Raw genomic sequence first — 8936 nt, forward strand, 5'->3', positions numbered from 1 at the left:
ATTCACGTCAGGATGGGAATTGTGAGCGTCAAATATGCCCCAGGCCCCAGCCGATCATTACTTTCAGGGTCAAAGAGGGAAATTCGGATGCCCCCTCGTTTTTTTTTTTTTGCAAATAAGACGCGTAAAAAGGCGGTTAACAGCGGAGCTTTCACTGCCCTCGTTTCTACACTTAACCTAGAAACTGCTCACGCTGATACACATGAATCCTGACGTGCGCATTTTAGGCTGATTTTGGATTGTTAAAAGATAGTGAGCATACGGTTATTCTTCTACGATATTCAATCATGCTGCTCATTCTAGTACTTCGCCACCTGATTACAACTGACGTGCGCATTATTCAACTTTTTACATGCTAGCCATCTCACGTTCGGAAGTTACGACTCTTGCGGTTACGATCAGTGGCGGTCGCAAGGGGGGGGGGGGCCATCAGGGCCATGGCCCCCCAAAGGCAAATCAGGGGGCCATCATACCATTTGGCCCCCCCCAAACAACCGATGGGCCCCCATGGCCGTATGGGGCCCTGGCCCGTATTCGATTGTCACGAGGCTCGAGAAACCCACGCCAGCTATTAACATCTCCCATACCAGTCTTTGAGGGTCCTACACTGACCTCTGAGGGCCCTTCAGTGGCGGTCAAGCGTCCACATTGACCGCTGAGGACCCACATTGACCTCTGAGGGCCCTCCACTGGCCTTTGAGGGCCCCTAAACCGGTCTCAGGGGTCCAACCGGCGTCTGAGAGCCTCACACCGGCCTCTGGTGGCCTCATTTTTGTCTCTCGAGTCCCAAGACCAGCATTTAAGTGTCTCTGAGGGCCCTGCACTGGATTCTGAAGACCTGATGTCGGCCTCTAAAGAGCCCGCATCGGCCTCTGGGGGTCCATCTTGGCCTTTGAGGGCCCTCCGCTGGTCTCTGGGGTCCAATGCCGGCCAATGCCGGCCTTTTAGGGCCCCAAACTGACCTCTAAGGGCCCCATGCTGGCCTGTAAGGACCCACATTAGCCTCTGAGGGCCCCCGCACTGGATTCTGAAGACACAATGCCGGCCGCGCATGGCCCGCATCGGCGTCTGAGGGCCCATCTTGGCCTTTGAGGGCCCTCCGCTGGCCTCTGGGGTCCAACGCCGGCCCATGCCGGTCTTTTAGGGCCCCACACTGACCTCTGAGGGCCCCATGCTGGCCTGTATAAAGGACACACATTAGCCTCTGAGGGCCCCCGCACTGGATTCTGAAGACCCGATGCCGGCCGCTAAGGGTCAGCATCGGCTTCTGAGGGCCCATCTTGGCCTTTGAGGGCCTTCTGTTGGCCTCTGGGGTCCAACGCCGTCCAATGCCGGTCTTTTAGGGCCCCACACTGACCTCTGAGGGCCCGTGCTGGCCTGCCCGCACGAGCTTCATGAAGACCCGATGCCGGCCTCTAAGGGCCCGCATCGGCCTCTGAGGGCCCATCTTGACCTTTGAGGGTCCTCTACTGGCCTCTGGGTTCCAACACCGGCCCATGTCGGTCTTTTAGGGCCCCACGCTAACCTCTGAGGGCTCCATGCTGGCCTGTAAGGAGCCACATTAGCCTCTGAGTGCCCAATTCGGTCTCTGATGGTCTCAAACTGCCCTTTGCAGGCCCTGTACTGGTCTCTGAGGGCCCTAAACTGGCCCCTAAGGGCCCAAACCAGCCTCTAAAGGTCCCACACCGGCCTCTGATGGTCCCATTTCTGTCTCTGGGACCCAAACTGACCCTTATGTGCCTCTGAGGGCCCCGTACTGGCTTCTGAAGGATCGATGCCGGCTTCTGAGGACCCATGACGGTCTTTAAGTGCCTCATACCGACACCTCAGGCCCCACACTAGCCTCTGAGGGGGCCCCAAACTGGCCTATGAGGTCTCTACAACCGGCCACTGATGGCCCTATTGTGTTCTCTGGGGGGCTCAAGCCTTACCTTCGGGGGTCACGCACTTGCCTCTGAAGGCCCACATCAGCATCTGGGGCCCTATCTGGGGTCTTTGAGGCCCTTCGCTGACCCTTGGGTCCAACGCCGGCCTCTGAGGGGTCTGACACCGTAGTCTAAGGCTGTCCCATTGCAGCCTCTAGGCGATAGGCATCGCTGAAGCGCTATCGATGGGCCAATAAGTGTAGTAGGAACCATGGGTGCAGAGGGCGGAGTTGCACCAACAATAATTCTGCAGTGGGTGCAGACAATGTATTCTGCATCCACAATAATCTAGAGCAAAACCCCCTTTTCTCAGCAACACTACTTTCCATGCAGCACGTCAAATTTAGGATATTTTACCCACTATCCATCTTTCGAAGCATTTGATACTGTACCTAATGGTCTTCAAAACTTACATTTGTGCCCAAGTAAAAAAAGAAAAAGAAGATGAAACGGAACACATGTGATTGAACAGTGAACAGATACCGATGAGGCGATGACCCACTGTCAAAACTTTTAGCATGATGATGTTAAAAAATGGCAAAGCTAGCCGCCTAAGCCGCCTTTACTTTTGCGGTAGTCCATTCACAGTTGCGTGAATTATTGACAATATCAATGCTTCAAAATGCACTTATCGGTACCTTTTCGACATGGTACACCCTCAAAGCTCGCAATGAGCCTCCGCTCGGGTGCCGCTCCCTACCCCCCCCCCCCCCCCGCTTCACCGGCCATGGCCTGGATTTCTGTACCCGTGCACCACTACGTCCGTGGGCCCCTTTGAGCTAGCACGGGGCCCCCGGGTCAGCGCAGGGGCCCCTTTGCCAAGTTGCCCCCCCCCCCAAACTCCAAGTCTGCGACCGCCCCTGGTTACGATGCTAGTACGATTATTGTTTTATGCCTGTTACAGTGTTATGCCGACTGTGACAAATTGAATGAAGATGACTTTATTTGATCACACTGTTCCACAGGTGATGTTGGTAAACGAGTATTCCATTGGTAACCGTGACAGGCGCCGAGGTACCACATTTGGAACTGAGCAATGAACAATATGGCGTTTCCAAATTACGAAATGACTGAAAGACGAAAAAGTCAAGGTTTATTGCGGTCTGTAATGGTTGGTTTGGTTCAATTTGGTCACATTTATTTGGATTTTGATTTGGCCTGACCTGCTAATGAAATATTTTGTGAAATTTTATTCTCAGAAGCAATACGCAAGTGCAACTTTTTTCTTGTTATTTTGATTCTCGAAGCCTTACATACCCAGCAGATCTTTCTATTCGACGTTGGAACTATTTTTATTCCCTTTATAACCCTTTTCTTCGAGCCTTCCCGGAACGGATCTTTGATCGTTCACCCCAATTAGCACCACCCGACGAGCCCCGGCCTACACAGGGCTCTCGTGAGATCAACCCTTCAACCGCTGTGCCTCAGACTGAGCACAGGACATTGTGGGGGGACCGGCTCCGAATATGAGGTCCCTCGTTATCTGACCAAGTACAGCGGAGATATAGCCGGGCGGAACAGTCGGACATGCACGGCGCGGGCGCTTCCCCGGAACAGCGACGGAGGACGGCCGGAAACGGAGTCATAACGTGGCGAACGTGAGACGAGCCCGGCGCGCCGCCAGCCGAGAGGCCTTTCAGCAGCGCCCGCCGCCCGGTGGAGAGCGGAAGCGATTCACTTTTCATGGAGGACTGAAAGTGCTATTGTTGGGTGTTAAGCATGCTTCATAAAGTTCACACTAGGGACTCTACTATTTCATTCTCACTTTTAACGGTTATGGAGGCATGATTCAGGGAACGCTGCAGACCATTTGGTTATCAATTTAAAACATTTGCCTGTCAATATATCATTACAACTACCTCAATATATTTCTGTCGTGGTTTTGACATATGTTCAAAACTGCTGAGACAATTTGTTTTTACTTTACCGTTTGATCACAAATAGATTTCACCTACTATTATTTCATTGAATGACAGCGAGAGAGAGAGAGAGAGAGAGAGAGAGAGAGAGAGAGAGAGAGAGAGAGAGAGAGAGAGAGAGAGAGAGAGAGAGAGAGAGAGAAAGAGAGAGGGAGAGAGAGAGAGAGAGAGAGAGAGAGAGAGAGAGAGAGAGAGAGAGAGAGAGAGAGAGAGAGAGAGAGAGAGAGAGAGAGAGAGAGAGAGAGAGAGAGAGAGAGAGAGAGGAGTGGAAGGGCATTCACGAATTTGAACGTCAATAATGATATGCAATTTCAATATGCATCCAAATTTCCGGGTCGCTTTATAAGAGAATCCAAATAAGCTCACACCTCTTAATTGAAAACATCCGGCGTTCGGTCATCAAAGGACACCTAGAGTGGAGCGTAGGCGGAATTTAACTAAGTTCAGCGCGATAGATCGTTTGTAACTCGGTATTTTTGTGACTTGGAGTACTGTCAATGTTGGCGAACCTTGACAAGCTTTTTTTCTATTACGTCGTCCAAGAAACTTGGATCGCTTTTTGTCCAGTACTGATCGACATGCTGCGAGTCCGTCGACAAATGCCACATTTAGCCTTAAGATGAATATAAGCGATAGAAGATGTTCCGTTTAGCTTTAGTTCTGACTCTGGAAAGCATTTAAACTTTTACATCGAATAGCGTAAAACCTTTTCATCTTATTGACGGTTCAATTCAATGTCCTGTTACGTATAAATGTGCCAAGCATCTAACGAACGGATGTCGGCTTTTAAAACCTGATTAACCTAGGGAATTTGTAAAAACATTATATGAAATGAAAAGACGGTGTACACACAAGAAGGTGTACATATTGTTAACATTTTACAACAATTCAATGATGTCATTTCCGCTGGCTGCAGCGCTGACTCGGCTGCCAATCTGGCACCGTGCTGGTCATTGGCAGACAGGCACCAATGAGCAATGGGGCTGGTTCTCATACTCGCGGTGACCGTAAAATTTACCTCCCACATAGGTCTACTTGTCGTGGTCGACCGTCAATGAACATCATCGCGTTCATTGTGCATGCTTTACAAAGAGAAGTCATGAAGTAAGGGATGAAACCTTTACCATAGTGTAATAAATAACTAGTGTAATAAATAAGTTATCTATTACACTATGCCTTTACTGAAGCGCAGCCAACAGCTATTTTCAAACTGACATTTAAATGATGACACGTCTGACACGTAGCACGCGCAATAGTGGTCACCCGCATGCATTGAGAGTAACCAGTAGGTATGCCTACGCCAAAAGTCACACATGCCTAGCCGCGTACACCGAACATTGCGTAGGATTGATGTCAGTCTACTGCTGGCATGATAAAAAGCAGACAGGTGAAGACATTTAGCGCGTCTTTTCTTCTTTGTTCAAATTTTTAATTTATACCTTCTTCTACCGTTATGCATGGCAGAGATTCGTGCGAAAGGAAGAGAAATTTTGAACCTATTAGGCAACACTCTCAAAGCCGGACTACACCTTTCGCTGCGACGAATGTTTCTGGGCGCCGTTTTGAAACCACTCGGCCAGCATCGTACACATGGCCCGAAAAAATGACTGCCGCTTTCGTACCGCTGCCATTTCAACGGGCGTCGCCGCAGGATGCCAATGACGTCATCATGACGTGTCTGGAGCTGTCCCGTGACAACCGGCGCTCTGATGAGCCACTCTCCGCCACTCCCGCACGTGCAACGTCGCGACAAATCCGGCGCAGCTGCGACAGTTTCTCCGTCGCCCCGGGCCTTGCAACGTGACTCTGTGGGGCGAGTGCTTTCCTCGGAAGGAGCCGGGGTGCCGGGTGATCAATCAGCTGTTTGAAAAACGTCGCTCCTTCACAGGCCATTGTATTGGCGACTGGGCGCGCCGGTTACATAGCACGATGTAATGGCAGATGGCGATCATTTGTCTCGGGTCTTCCGGTTGTTTTATGTCAGTGTCAGATGAGCTGCAACTGCAGATGCACTGTTGCATTGGTGTTGCATAACCTTTTGTTGTCGAAACAAATTTTCCTCAAACATTAACAGCTTATCTCCTTCAATCACTTCCGACGTGTCTTGTTGCTGTTGTTGGATGCTGAACTGAGATACGCTTTGCAACTTAGTCATTTTTCGTTAAAATTCATCTTAGCTCAAATTGTAGGTAAAGTTCAATTGAATTATTTTCACGTCAACGACATAATAAACCGTCCCTTTCAGAGGCGAACTAAACTAAATAAGACGCTCCAATCGCTAGTGTGTCCCGAGGTTATGGAATTGAAAAGCGATTGAAAGGCCGAAGATGAATTTAAGGGCACTGAGCATATTAGCTTAAAAAAATCGTTCTACTGGACCGATCTCTGCATGACCAATTCCAGTCGGATTAAATAGAGCCTAAAAAGCTGCCATAACATCGCACAGGTAGATTGCCGTACCTACTCCACCTTAAATGCCTCGGCTAATGTTGGACGACTGTGTGATTTCTGAACGATCAGATGTTGTCATGAAGCTACGATCTGATTAGCACAACTCTGCTGGGATGCTGCAATAAACTTCTGAACTGTTGGGCTCTCGTCTTATGGCAAGGGTGGGGGCCTGAAAAAAGGCAATGGCCTGTCTTGAACGTTTGCTGTTTATATTTTCAGAAACGTAGTGCTTCCTTTGTTAGATATCCCTTGAGCGATGGCCCAAAAATTTGAAAAGTGTTAGCACTTTGCCAAACATGATTGAGTTGTTATTTTCAATTGTTTTAAAGCGAACACCTGATGATGATTGATGACAACGCTATGGAAAGCTCATCTATTTTATTGCTATCTAGTATGCCTGCTAAAGAGGAACAATATAATTTGTGACGTGTTATCGATCATTTTCACATCAATTTGGACATTTTTGTCATTCTCCTAAGACATGATGTGAGGTCAGCAAGGTATTTCTATCTCGCTAAACGATAGCAAACCACAGCTTTGACTTTTGAGGGATATGAATAATCTGCTAAGGATTATCTTATTTTCCATTAACCCGCGCCCTGCTGGGGGGGGGGGGTGTTTGAACACCCCCCCTTGTGGTTTTTCGCGAATATCTCAAAAACGGCGGCGTGAAGTGAAGTGACCTCACCTCATAAAAACTTTCAATGTCTGTCATAGCTACACCGAGTGACCGATCGCTTTGAAACTTTCAGCGATTGCTAAGAGCAATAGCATGTACAAAATGTATATCTCAGAATTTTGATATCGATGACCTAAGGTCAGGTCAATTTTGCGACCTCCCCATTATAAGTCAATGGGATAAAATTGAAATGCGCCTCTTGTGGATGAAAGACATTATAAACACTCCCAAACACCGAATTACAAGTGGTATAGACACACTGAACTTGAAAATGATGTCCGTGGCCCTTTTTTATGCCCTGAGGTCATCTTAGGTCACGAATGGTATCTAACAGTTTTTCGCAAATAACTTTTGATAGAGGCATGCTAGAGCGATGAAAACACCTTAGATGTGTTCAGCTCGACGATACGGATCGACTGATATGCAACATGACCCTTTCCGGTCAGGTCATGACCTTGACCTGAGGTCAAATTTTCAAGTTGACCTTTCAAGGTCAAGTCATAGTTCATTCGATGCGTCTTGACGAGAGGAACACGATGCCGGTAAAAGTAAGCTCGTACAAGGCTTGGGTCAGAAGTTATTGCAGAAAAACTGTTTTCGAAAAAATCGGCTATTTTTGCAGTTTTTGCCCCCTGCAGACAAAACCGTTGACGTTAGGTCAAATCTGAGAGAATTACTCAGAAAGGGCGTTAATAGGGCTATCGAATGCGCTTTTCCGCGGCGCTGTAGCTCTATTGGTTCCCGAGTTATGCGTTGGCTTCTTGGAAATTTTCGACATTCGACCTGGAAATCGGCGAAATTTTGCCTTCAATGACCTCTGGTGCAGGGTTGTGCTTGACTCAGGAGTCGAGTCAGAGATTTGACTCAACTCTGACTCAGATGAGTCAGATTTGAGTCGAGTCAGATAAAATGTTGAGCTGTTGAGTTGAGTCAGAGTTGAGTCAGACAAAAATATTAAGGTGTTGAGTTGAGTCAGAGTTGAGTCAGTAAAATAACTTTTGACATTGAGTTGAGTCAAAAACATTTAGGAACATGAGTCAGCTGACTCATCTTTCTAGAAACAATATATAAGCTTTTCATTCTCCCCCCGCTTAACAACTTAGGCCTGGCCCTGCTGCCGGATTTTTTTTTTTCACCCCCCCCGCTCAAAAACTTTTTATCTGAGTCAATTTTGAGTCAACAAACTTGACTCAACAAAAAATTGAGTCAAGTTTGAGTCAACTCATATTTTCATTGAGCCGCTTGAGTCAGAGTCGAGTCAAGGGAAAAAATCAGCTTCTTGTTTGAGTCAGAGTTGAGTCAGGGCTTTCTGAAGTTGAATGATGAGTCGAGTCGGCAAATATTTTTGAGTCGAGCACAACCCTGCAGTCTGGTGACCTGACCTTTGACCTGACCAAAAAATTGACCGAAGTGATTTCGTCATTATTTTTTACGCTCTTTCGAACGCCGCCTTCCGCGTATCGCTACGTGGCCCAGGAGCCGAGTTACAAGGGGGGTGTTCAAACACCCCCCCCCCCCCAGCAGGGCGTGGAAATCCAGGACCCCCAGCAGGGCGCGGGTTAACCCGCGCCGGGCCGGTGCTCGGCGCTAACCACGCCGGGCCGGAAGGGGTGTTTGAACTCCCCTTCAAAAATCAACCAATGAATCAAACAATACGATATCTTTAGTGGAATAATTTAGCTCCATCATCTCTCTTTCCACCTCTCATCCTTTCTCCACGTCCTTTAGAACGATCATTGTCAACGATATTGCACACAATGGTCAGGAAATTTTATAAAAAGAGCTCGATTTTCGCATCCGCTCTCATACATTCTGCTGAATTAAGAGCAAAAACACACCGAATATGGCAAATTCCTACCCAAACAAACTAAAACACGAGGCTTTCACCCCAGCATACAATTTTAATTGCGACAGCATGACCCGCAAAACACGTAACGATCTAATCAGTTTTCAAAGTTATAC

Source organism: Amphibalanus amphitrite, unplaced genomic scaffold (assembly GCF_019059575.1).
Source record: "Amphibalanus amphitrite isolate SeventyFive unplaced genomic scaffold, NRLGWU_Aamphi_draft 000262F_arrow, whole genome shotgun sequence".
Taxonomy (NCBI): domain Eukaryota; kingdom Metazoa; phylum Arthropoda; class Thecostraca; order Balanomorpha; family Balanidae; genus Amphibalanus; species Amphibalanus amphitrite.